We start from the raw sequence: 13,317 nt of genomic DNA, 5'->3' as shown, positions 1-13,317 counted from the left end.
GATTATCTTGTATGTCATAGACAATAATTTTAATTGAACTTGGTAGCCAATGAAAGTATTGGCACAGGGGAGAGGCAAAGGAGAAGCAAGGGGAAGGTAGATTAGCCAGACAAGGATTGGAGGAGTGTAGGGAAGGCTGCAGGGAAGACTGTTGAAATACTCTAGGTGGGAGATGATCAAGGCATGCATGAGAGCATTTAATGACTTAGCAAAAACTTGGGTGTAAGGCTTTAAAGACAGGGCAGGAAACTAAAGTTTCTTGAAAGGGTGCACTTAAAGTAGAGGACTATTGAGAATAGTACATTGCACCTTGTAATACAAAGGCATACATGCAGCAATATCTGAAAGAGGAGAGAGGAACCATGAGTATTCTAGTATTTGTCAAGGTTATACCACCAACTGCAAACCCATAATAGTTATAGATACACCTAGATCTGGTGCCTGAGGGGGCCCATGTATCATAAATAACCCATGGTAGTTGGAGACACAGGGGCTTCATGGTATGTTTTTGTTTATTTTGGTGGGCTTAAACCACTCTGGTCTAACACTGATAGAAGATAATAATAAACTTTAGATGATAAGCTATACATTTATGTTCCACTGAAAAATTCATAAAATACACAATAAAATACCAGTTGGTGGTTCTATGTTTTAAGTTTCTCCACTGCTCCTTGATTTCTCCATGTCTCTGGAGGGATCATATTTCTCATGCTGGGCAGCAGAACAGTTTCTCAACAGCTTATTAATGCTGTGAGTGAGTAATTACAGCAATACCTTACACCATGTAATAAAGGGGCATACATGTAGTTGTAAATATAGGCAAAGTGAAAAGGGAGAGTAACCATGGGAACTGTACAGAATACATAGTAGTCTTACCATCTATAAGCCCTAGCGGCATCAAAACAAAGGTGCAACAGGGAAAGATAAAGAAAAGTATGTGAATGCAAGTGAGTATTTAAACATCTCACTAAATATATATGCATTGGTTTAATAACACAATATATTTCTTGTCCTGACGTAACCCAGACCCTGCTAGATCACGCTTTAGTGAGAACAGTAAGAATCAGTGTGCCAGTCTTGTTTAGGTCCTCCTATTTTTATATTTTTCTTTTGTTATAGGAAAAAAATATCCAACATATATCTTTCCTATTGCATTAACCGTCTTTCAGCATATGTGCCCCTAGGCACTAGCCCAGTACAAAAGCAAATTGGACTTCTTGAAGTGTAGCTGCCGGCCTGCCTATCTTGTACTGCTTGATAAATAATTAGAATTCATTTAATTCCTACAGACCCCACATGCCCCTTGTGAGCGCCTTTAATGTAGCTCTGCATAACTCAGTGTGACAAAAAGTATTTAAGACTAATGGAATAATATTTTAAAGGAGACAGGAACAGCCGTGCTCCATACATCAAAGCCCCAGATGCAAGAGATACATAATAAAGTTGCCTTGTATCGCTAATAAGCAGAACTTTTCTTCTTTGGAGTGGAGCTTGTCATGCATGCAGGCAGTTGCCAGGAACGCTAACTGTGCCATTTCTTTGCAATACTTAATGTGAGGTTAGATCCGCTCTGTATAAGTGCAGTACAAGGGAGCAGTTTATGTTAGAAGTGGAAGCCCGACGTTCCCTGACAGATAATGTATTCCCTATAGGACAGCAGAACAGGATTTTTCCCTTATAAACAAATGTAAAGCATTCTTAGTGCTCATTACCTTTTATAGAGGTCAGGGACAGTATTACTTCCCTTTAGGAACATGGCATAATGAAGCTGGAGAGTTCTACAGGTTGTATATGTGACTTATGCTTTGCAGAAGGCTGATGTGGATGACCCGAGGTTGATAAGCTGTAATTAAAGCGCTACTTTAAGGTAGGTTAATTGGTGTATGACATGTCTTGTAATGAATGTTGTCGGCTTATACCAAAGATTTATGCAAGGTGACCTGCTATTTACTCCCTATGTTCTGGGCAAGTTGTAAGGACGTGATATGAGTATGTTAAAATTTTGATTTATGGATTCATTGTATAAAATGTATTAGAAATATAATAACTCATCTTAGTTGTCTTTTTTGCAAATAGATTGATAGACTTAAAGTGGTTTTCGTGCCAACCATATTTCAGTTTGTAGGCAATGAAAAATAAACAATTAAAATTTGCAGAGTTTCTTAGTGGTGACATATTTTGTCTTGATCGGTTGCCAATGTACTGTATATGACCAGGAATAAAGGAACTTTCTATGGTCTGGGTCTGGGACATGCCAGAAACATAGCAATGATTTCCTAATTGTGGATAGGTTATCTTCTCATACATGTAGCATCCATGCCTGATATCCTGTCCACAATAAGTAAATCATGACTAGGTTTCTGACAAGTCCCAGACCATAAAAATGTTTTGAATTTATGGTTCACATGACTAGTACATGTAAGTGCCACTCGAAAATTTTACAATTGAAATAGGTATTGCTTTCCCATGCATGGTTCTCACATAGGCATCACTAGACAGCAAGGATCATCCTCACAGAAATGATCAGATTCTTGAGGTGACCATCAGATTCCTATAGTTTGTGTATAGTCTTGCAAAGTTGCTCTATGTACCATATGAGCTCTCTCAAACAACAAAAGACATTGCTCCAAACGGGTATGCAGCAACACCCTCATTGATCCAAAAGCTAATTTTCATATTGAAAAAATTAAAACAGTGATACCTTAATGGGAAAACATAGTTTGATACAGGTGACCCTATCCGATCTGTCGGGGTTCAGTGATAGACTCCCTTTAAGCACCATGGAGAGGGGAGAACTGTATCAAGCAGCTTGAGCCATAAAGTAATTGGGTAGTGGGCAGGAAGGCTGGAGCTACCGGGAGAGCCAACCAGCCCCGTTACATTCTACTAATTTGGACTGGTTGAGAATACTACATGTTCTGCAGATATGGGACAATTCCTCCCTACTGTGTGAATTATAAAAATATTAGAGGTCACAGAAGACATTGTGACCATATGTAAGTGATAAACTAATGTTCTTAGTTATTTGTAGTAAAGGGAATACATACTGTTTATATGCCTCTTGCTTACATACTGTACGGTACATCATATGACTAGTGTAACAGCATCGGTCTGTAACTGTCCAGTAGTTGCTCATGTTGTAGAGCCATTACTGTATAGTATGACTGAGAGGGGCCATAAAGTTGTTATAATGATATCATTAATTATTACGGCAGGATACGGTATTATTCAGCCTGCAGCTAAAGTCCTTCTGGCTCGTGCAGTAAAGAATGATTACTACAACCTACAACCCGGTGCTAACTTGCTTATTCAAAGAAGATATTCATATTTTATTCTTTCCCTGTCATATGAATCTCTCCATTTCTTTGGCCTGTATTAAATCATTAAATGTCAAGGTCTTTTACTAGTGAAGATATGTTTTACATTGTCACAATTGGAGATATTCCATATCTGGCCATGGTTGCTGGTAGTCACTCTGTGCCCACTGGATGGCTCTACCCGGTTGTGGGTCATATGCTCCATTGGAAGGTGCCTGAGCAGTAAGGTTCTTAGGTGGCTAGCTCCTGTGTATTTTTTTTGCTGTTACTCTGACTGCTCGTGTTTTCATGAACTCTGAAGATGTTCATCCTGCCCAGACCTCTACTTCTTTACCATGTTGATCATGTTCTATCTGACTATTGTCCTGTTTACCATGACCATAACACAAAAGGTGAATGACCAAACAAACCCTCCCCCCAATATAGACACCAAACAATAAGGAGTTGCAGTAGCCAGGACTCCTGTATCCAGGAGCTAAATTGCCCAACAAAACTGTACAATATCAATGAATAAGTACAATCTTACTGTCTCAGATGTACACACCCATTTCCCTTCCATCCTGAAGCAAGCTGATGAGAGATATTGGATACATGATGGGGTCTTGAGTGGCACAGTGGGAAAGGATGTTCCTGTTTTACACCTGGGACAAACTGTGCAAGCAAATTGATTTGGGACTGGTAGGCTTTTTATTAGAGTACAAATTGGGTCATTGATATTTCACAGTCCTGTTGGGCTGCTTACGGAGACCTGGATACAGTATGTAGCTGTTTTTTATTTCTGAATTAAAAGTTAAGTTTTAATCATTCTCCTTTTGGATTAGCATTAAAGGTCTGATTTACATTTAGCTGCTGTTGTATTTTATGTATCTGCTTACCATGACAAACAATTTCTGCCTGCCCTGAACTTGGCTTGGTGCCATGCACTGACTTCCCTCTAAAACTTCCCTTAGATATGGCAACCTGGTGCTTCCTTGCCATGCCAGATCCCCGCAAGGGGGTTAAAGGGTGAAAATTAGGCAGCTCCTTAGACAATGCCCTTGTCTTGAAGCTCCAGAAAGACAGGTTTTGTGCTGATGTTAATGTTAGAAGAGGTTTGGATTCTACACTTCATGGCTGAATTGTTGTGGTTCCTACATGCATGCACTTTTCAATAATACCACTCAGAGGAATATCTAGGAGGGAAGAAACTTCAGGAGCTGTTGCAGTGGTGGTATTATTTTACAGTACCCTGCTGGAGTTCAATGAGCTCTTTAGAACAAGCCATTTGTAAAGGTCACTGCATGGCGAGGATGTTAAACATGTGAGAAAGAAACGGAATGAAACCCCTGAAATCAGTGATTAAGAACTGGAGTGGGGAAGGGGGCGCAATACTTTTCCCCATATAGTATACATTTTAGTTTTATGGTAATTTTGGGTGAAATTTTCATGACTTGTGTTGCCAAATATTTGTGGCTTTGCAAGTCAGCTTGGTCTGGACTAAAACCACTATTATTACACTCTGGGGTCTACTCAGACCCAAAAGTATAATGAGCAGAGGCGCTGGGGAGGTGATAAACATAGCCAATAGTCTTATCTCTTCTTGGCTCCATCGCAGGATACAATGATCCTCTGGTGTCCTCTTTGGGTCTCTACCAGTCTCCAGAATGATGTCAGAGCACTTGGGTGACCGCTGAGACGCATGCTTCGTCACATGGGGTGTACCGATGTCATGATGCTTAGACGCTAGGTCATAAGGGGTCCAAAGAGGATGCCATGGGATGTCACAATAGAGCTCGTGTAGTTATGTCTTTAATTACTTAGATATCTACCTAATTTCCATGTGCAAACATTCACTATAATTGGAAATAAGTGTATCATATTTAATTGTATCTTATAATAAGTGTATCTATCTGAACACATTCAGGTAATCTAACATGTTATACTATTTGTAGATACTAAAGCCTATACTTTACATTTCTCATTTTACGTACCTCTTTGTGAGCCCTAATCTTTAATATATGTTTGGCTGTAAGCAATTAATTAAAAAAAAACAAGCGTTAAATGCTCAGAATTAACATAAGTATAACAACCAAATTGCAAGCATTTGCTTTTAGGAAAACTCGTCTAAAATGCAAAAATAATCACCAACAGGTTGATACTGAAGACAACATAATTACAGGAATGTCACGTAACAGCAGAGATGAATGCACACAGAATGAGTCCAGGTGTGTCGGCAGAGGCACGGGTGACTGAACCCAGCACTGGCACAGCCATTCAGCCTCAGACAATGCAGAGAATAAAGAAAATGAAGAAAAGTTTCTAATGTAAAATGTAAAAAATTAGAATCAGTGCACAGGATAAACATTGTGTTACAAAGCCAAATGTGCATAGTAAATTAAGATTTCACAGTTGGCCCAAGCTACACACCGACAATAGTTGGCCAGCATGGTGGCTCAGTGGTTAGCAATGTTGCATTGTAGTGTGTGGATTCAACTCCGATCAAGGGTAGCATCTGCATGGAGTTTGTATGTTTGCAGGGGTTTGCGCCTTTTATCTTCCACATACCAAAAATATACTGATTGGGAAATTGGTTTCCAGTAAAACAACTGACTTGTGGGTGTTGGGGATGAGCGCCTATATGGGAGCCACTTACTCCCCTTTTCCACAACGCTCCCTTTACTTTGCAAATGTTTGTCACAGTGTTGTAGCTATAGACGGCCTTGGGGTCAAACCAGTCACATGAGAATTGAGGAGTGCTGCCATGAGTTCTTCTAAGTTGACCTTAATGTTCATGTTCCATAAATTCTATATCACATTGAGGAGTTGATCACTTTGGACAATGCCTTCTTCTTACAATGTTCCCTTGGTTAATATATGATTGCAAAGTGTGCTGTTGCTAGGATCCTCAGATATCAACTATTACCTGTGCTGGAGATGTAAGGAAGTTTTACAATTGCCTTGTAGAAGCTGGATCATTGCAAGTCTTCAACGATGATCAATGGCATTGGGAATAACAAGTAATCATAGGACCCTATAAAATAACTTGGGATTGGACCAACCTATTGGGACTGTCTTGGGATTTGCTTCTTCCTCTTTTTTCTTAGTCTTCTGTTGATATGCATAAGTTTACCCACTTGCTCATTCCATCATCCACAGTCGTGACTAAGGCTGGGCTCACACTACCATTGTTAATGTCCATCATAAAGAAAGAATGGACTCTATTTCCCAAGAAGCCTGAGTCATTGACTCTAATGTTAACAACATGAAGTGAAGGATGCTATCTTCTGTCATGTTTATACTTTTGTATACTGAGGTCACATGGTAGTTCTCAATAGTAACAGCACATAGCAGGACACCTCCTGTTTGCACAGCAACTAATGCTAGAAAATGGGTCACAATGTGATTATGTGGCTTATTGAAGAAAGTGAAAAGCAGGATAAAGAAAGACAACTATTGCGATTAAGGGAATGGTCCTTCAAGCAATATAATGAGTAAAAATAATCATTGGAGTGTCCTTTTCAGATTTTCTGACCTTATAAGAGAAAAGCTAGCCAAACCAACCAAAATTTGGGGAAATAAGCAGACTCCAAAAGTGTCTAGCGTGCCTTTCCCCTCTCTCCCCATTGACACCACAGGCACTATTTGGCCAAAACGAAAGTTTATTTGTATGGGGTTGGTGGGAAGGGTGCCTGTCAGCCGAAAGGGAGTTCAGTAAGGCTCGGTTCACATCTGCGTTCACATAAAAAAGTGGTTACCTTGGGAAACTGCGGACCTAATAGATTATAATGAGGTCCGCGTGGTTTCCGTACAAAAAATTTCATGTGAATAGGGGAACAGATTGGACTGAACGCAGATGTGAGCTGGGCCTAACAGATATTTAAGGTATACGGACACCTTTAGTTGGGCCTCCTATAAGCTAGTATGCCTGCATCTATGGTATTTCATTTGTTCTATACAAGGCATCGCTGGGCAATAGGAATTTACAGCACTTATGAAGACATTTCTTTAGATTTCTCCATTGTTCCATCGACATGTCAATGAATTACTAGAGCATCTGCTGCTGTGTATAGGGATGTTAGGACAGCTGTGTCGCTTCCTGAGGGAAAGGGCAAAGCTCGAAAAGTCCTGTTAAAAACCAGTCAAAATCCAGGCCCACATGCAGTGTACAAGCTGTGCACCAAGGAGTGACGGGAAGGGGCTCAGACCAGATGGCTTCCATTCAACAGCGGAAAGTTAAAACAATTTATAGATATGCAGAAAATATGGATCCACTGCTATGTTCTATGGTTATATTAATGTAAGAGCTGACCATCCATATTATGCTACTTACTACATTCTACTTTATTTATATGTTCTTCTCATGAGGAGGGTCTTCTGGATTACCAGGTAATGGTTTATAGTGCTATTGATCCTGCACATGAATGTGAATTCAGATGGTAACATTGGTTACCCATAAAATTTCAGTTGGCCTTGTGGCATCATGTCACCCACCAGTCGTGGTCTTCAAGACAATAACAACTAATATTAATAGCACAATCCTGTTTCTTCAAGGATCTCTTCAGAATAGAACAAGCTGAAGCTTAGGGGAGGTGCAGACAAAATAATACTCACCCTCTATTATTTATTTATTATGTTTACTTATATAGCGCCATCATATTCCGCAGCGCTTTACAGATAATGTCAGTCACTGTCCCATATAGGGCTCACAATCTACATTCCCTATCAGTATGTCTTTGGTGTGTGGGAGGAAACCGGAGTACCCATGTGAAACCCATGCAAACATGGGGAGAACATACAAACTCCTTGCAGATGTTTCCCTTGGCAGGATTTGAACCTAGGACTCCAGTGCTAACCACTGAGCCACCGTGCTGCCCATAAAAGGCAGACTCTTTCGGAGTCTTCTCTGACATCATGTGCCCATGAGTTACCGCTGAGACCTTTGACTCATCATCTTCATGTTGTTGTGCCCCATGGGACATTAGGCCTAAATGTTGTCCCCAAGGTCTGTGACATTGGAGAAGAATCACAGCTAAAAAAATGAAGAGCAGACCCCAAGAAGAGTTGAAGAGGGTTGAGAATCTGTGTTTTTTACTTTACCACACCTCTCTGGGCTTCCACTTATTATACTTTGGGGTATGTAGAGACCTCAGAGTACAATAATGGTTCATGGGTGACATACCTGAACCCAAAATTTGGGTAAAATTTTCAACAAACCGAAGCAGTTCACTCCTCTCTGGAGGGCACCTGAAAATGCACCTGAAAATGGAATGGATCCATAGTGCCTCCTGTTGTAGGAAGCTAGGAGTGCACTGTTCTCAAGCAGCACCTGAATAGGGTATTCATTTCTACCTTTGTAAACCAGTATTGGACACCAAGGGTTGCATAGTCCTACCGTCTGTGATCATTACCCTCCATTGAGTTCCTCTTAGTCTTACATGCAATGACAATCCAACCCTCGACTCTACAGAAATGCATTATTATGCAGGAAGAAACAAAGCATGTAGGATTTTTTTTTTATGTCATCATTATAAAATGAATTAGTCGAACAACAAAAAGATGATATCAGTGGGTGGAACAAAGCGTTCCCGTGCCATTTGTGAGAATAAACTTTATCTTAATATTCAGCGGCAAATCAGTTTGAGAGCAGAGTGTTAGCGGGGAAGGTAAAACTCTTCTCTCCCACTTGACAGCTGTTAAATGTCATTGTATATTTAACACATTTATTAGCTGCTTGTAGAGATAATTGGATTGCCTTTCTCGTCACCTCCCAGACTGACTACTGTGAAGCAGGTCAACTCCACACGTCCTCTTGGTCTCCAATGAGAAGGTCCTTTCTGTGAGATGAAATATGTTACACAGGTTAACAAAACCAGTTAGAGCCATATGTGGCTTAGATACCGCCAAGACGCCGTTACACCATACACTGTAGTTTAGAGACGTTGTCAAGTCACATCTCAAGACTCATCGCTAATACAAGTCTTATGGATTAATCACTGACTCAGCCAAGATGATTCATTTTGTTACTCTTCAGACAATATACAGTACTTGTTATATAAAAGTTTCTGTTAGGAACATAGCAGTAAGGCTTTATTCACATGGGTATATTGTGACATGTTACATCAAACATGGGATTGTTGTAGATACCCCGATGGGAAAGCACAAGATCGCTCATCGACCTAAAGCTACACAGTAACTTTGGCTGTGGCAGTCATTGCACAACCAAAGATTAGTATGTTGCCTTGAGAGTCCTTCACCGATGTCAGTGATGGGCTTTCCATTGCAACCATCAGTCACAAAAAGGCCAATTTTTTTGTAACAGCATCCTCAGCAATGCATCTCCTTTCACTTACATTGATGAAGGCGTCGCTGGGCAATACGGTGATCTTTGGTCATGCGACATGGTTTTGTGTTGGAGTTAAACCCAAGAGTGAAGTCTACCTGATATTACCCCTATAGAGGGATCTGGACTATGCTGGAGAAAACCCCTAAGTCACTGTAGTCTGTTATCACTAATACAACCTGTATCCAAAAAGTAGACGGACTGGCAAACTTATACAGATCAAGCTATAGCTGACATAGAAGTTTATGGAGAAGGAACGGGGAAAGAGGAGGCTTCTGGAGAAGAGCAGAAGAGGCAGTTACATACTGGTGCTGCCTAGTAAGTGATCCATTGTATCATTCCTTACCGTGGTAGAAAGTTATCTTCCTAAGCATAGTAGAGCTAGCGGCAGTGTTTGTGTGCGTCTGTGCCTCTCTCTCCTTTTAGTAGCCTCTTCCTCTCCCCTCCCCTCTCCATAGAATTCTATATTATCTGTAACTCAATCCGTATGTGGGGTGAACAGTCTGTCTCCTCTTCCAATACAGGTTCTATTGGAGGAAGGTTCTATAGGTTCTAAGTGGAGGAAGAGGAGAAAAACAGCCCTAAGAATATACATTACATTACAAAGTTTCTTATATGTACGAGTACTATTCATTTATGTTTTTTGGGTGCCAATGTTTTCTATAGGTGCTGTATTATACCGGTTCTATTTGTAGTTTTTGCACTACCTACTGTAGTCATAGATGACTTATTTTTACTATACAATTGTTGTGAGTTGCTTTAATGTATTAATTATAACATTCTCATGACTTAATGTCTCCGCCAGAGTTTCAGGCCTAGTAAGAGACCTTTGTTTTTCGGCGTAGTTAAATATATTTATTGCTTAACCTCTTTGTGTCTCACCATACATTCTTGCTATGTTCAGATGCGATAGCGTTCACATTGCTGTCGGTATATAAAAGCTAAGTAATAGATTTCATTTTAATGTATATATGTAAAGTCATCCATGCGTATTCATGTCACGGGATAGTAGTGGTGAAAATGCCACTTTTGCTACTTTTCGTTCTTTCTTATGATTTGGAAGTCCCTCATTTCTTTGTAAGTTTATGAGAGTGTAACATACAGACTGAGTCTGACCGATCAGTTCTGGAGTGCCAGATTATGTACAGGCACTCTCCTTTAAGGCTAAGTTCACACAGTGGATTTTCATCCAGAATTTGGTGCAGATTCTGTGTCAAATTCTGGATTAAAATATCACCTCCCATTGAATTCAATGGGAGCTGGACATTTAGTTTTTCTGCGAGCGGGTTTGTTCCCCTCATGCAAAAAAGAAGGGACGTGCCCTATCTTCTGTGGCGGAATTAGTTGCGGGAGACCGCGGCACGCCACTCCCTCCGGGTTAGGCCCATTCATTTGGGCCTAATCTGGAGCGGAATTCCGTGGCTGGGTGCCGGTGCACTGTATGCACTGCATCGGCATCCAGTTGCAGATAGCTGCCGTGCCATGTGAAAAAGCAAAATCCGCCATGTGAACTTAGTCTTACAAGGGAAAGAGTAACCCACAACATGTACATATGACCTTGGAGGTGACCTTAAAGGGGAACTCTGCTTTCACACCTATTCCACTAGGCTACACAGGAGTGAAGGGATCCCTATGATCAAACATTCACACAAGTAACTGCTAAGACTCACCATGCTTTTATAAGTCCAGGTATGCCAGATATGTAGATTGAATTATATTCCATTCCCCCAACTAATAATTTGGGGTGCTTAGTAATGACTCCAGATTGTTAACCTTACTAGCTGGTTAGGGTTTCCCAACTATCTTTTGGTGCATGGATGGTTTAAAAGCATATATTATTATATATATTCACAATTTTTCTTTACCGTACACATTAGAATAACTGAGAATCCCTCAGTTCAGTAAGACTTAATGATACATTGAACCAACACCCACTACAACAAAGTACAAGAGAATCCTGAACATAACTAGACTCAACTCATAACACAGTATTATATAGTTCTATCTATCTATCTATCTATCTATCTATCTATCTATCTATCTATCTATCTATCATCTCTTATCTATCTATCTATCTATCTATCTATCTATCTATCTATCTATCTATCATCTCCTATCTATCTATCTATCTATCTATCTATCTATCTATCTATCTATCTATATCTGTCTATCTATCTATCTATCTATCTATCTATCTATCATCTCCTATCTATCTATCTATCTATCTATCTATCTATCTATCTATCTATCTATCTATCTCTATCTATCTATCTATCTATCTATCTATCTATCTATCTATCTATCTATCTATCTATCATCTCCTATCTATCTATCTATCTATCTATCTATCATCTCCTATCTATCTATCTATCTATCTATCTATCTATCTATCTATATCTATCTATCTATCTATCTATCTATCTATCTATCTATCTATCTATCTATCTATCATCTCCTATCTATCTATCTATCTATCTATCTATCTATCTATCTATCTATCTATCTATCTGTCTGTCTGTCTGTCTGTCTGTCTGTCTGTCTATCTATCTATCTATCTATCTATCTATCTATCTATCTATCATCTCCTATCTATCTATCTATCTATCTATCTATCTATCATCTCCTATCTATCTATCTATCTATCTATCTATCTATCTATCTATCTATCTATCTATCCGTATTCCATCACAACCCACTTGTCAATTTAATTGAGACATTTCTAGGAGCAATAACATCGGAATGACTCAATTATATGAAAAATATTTCAGAAATATTATATTACAAGGAATACAAGTATCTATGAAAGCAGATATGTCAGAAATGGTGACGGGTCCTCTTTAAGAGAAACATAAAAAATATATTATTAAAAGTTACTTTCAGAAGAATCAAGTTCTGTGTCATATTTTAGAACTTTTGTTCTTTTTTACTTATTCTGCCTACACCTAGACTCAGTTTTCATTGTGTGGGGACATTTACAGTGATTTGTATGTAAGACTGCAAATTACTATGTAGTGAGTAGACTATCGAGCTTCACAAGCCCTAAAGAGGAAGCTTCCCAAAACTTCACAGTATAATGCACCCATTATTGACGTATTACTCATTACCCCCTACATACTTTCCCATTATGTGCCCAGAGACAGTTCTAGTTATCAATTATTGGGTCTCTATCAGATCTACATATTGCTGATGCCACTGAGAATGCTTGTTCTACCAATGGGGACTTCAATAACATGATACTAGCTTAAAGGGGTTGTCCCATAACAAGGATCCTATCTATACTGCTAGTTTATGTGTATATAAAACTTTTCCTAAATGCATTGCTTTATCAAAACTGCTTTGTTTGGCCGCTATCTTAATTTATTCACTTCATTGTTGACACTGGCCCTTGGGATTATCTGCTCATCTGTCAAGTGACATAGCTGCCTGCTCTCAGGGGGGGAGGAAGGGGCTGACAAGCAATGGAGCTCCTCATATAGGGGAGGGGGTAGTGAGAGCTCCTGGATTATTGTGCTGTCTATCTTCAGATTTTCCACTTATCAGCTGGTTTAATTGAATTTGGCTGATAAGGGCTGAGATAAGGAGTCCATTACCTCTGTATGTAATGCAAGCTGACTCAAATCCAGCTCTGCTACATCGGTTTCCACATCAGCATCATACTGTGGATCATAGCAGATAGCAGAG

General features: G+C 39.6%; 1 protein-coding gene across 1 annotated transcript in view; it reads left to right on the top strand.

The window, feature by feature from the left end:
* Positions 1 to 13,317, top strand: part of CACNA1E (calcium voltage-gated channel subunit alpha1 E) — a 456,683-nt gene that overhangs the window by 123,186 nt on the left and 320,180 nt on the right. The window lies entirely within an intron of this gene.

Source organism: Leptodactylus fuscus, chromosome 9 (genome assembly GCF_031893055.1).
Source record: "Leptodactylus fuscus isolate aLepFus1 chromosome 9, aLepFus1.hap2, whole genome shotgun sequence".
NCBI classification, from domain to species: Eukaryota; Metazoa; Chordata; class Amphibia; order Anura; family Leptodactylidae; genus Leptodactylus; species Leptodactylus fuscus.
Note: the sequence above shows the minus strand (reverse complement) of the source record. Positions and strands in the feature narration are given on the sequence as shown.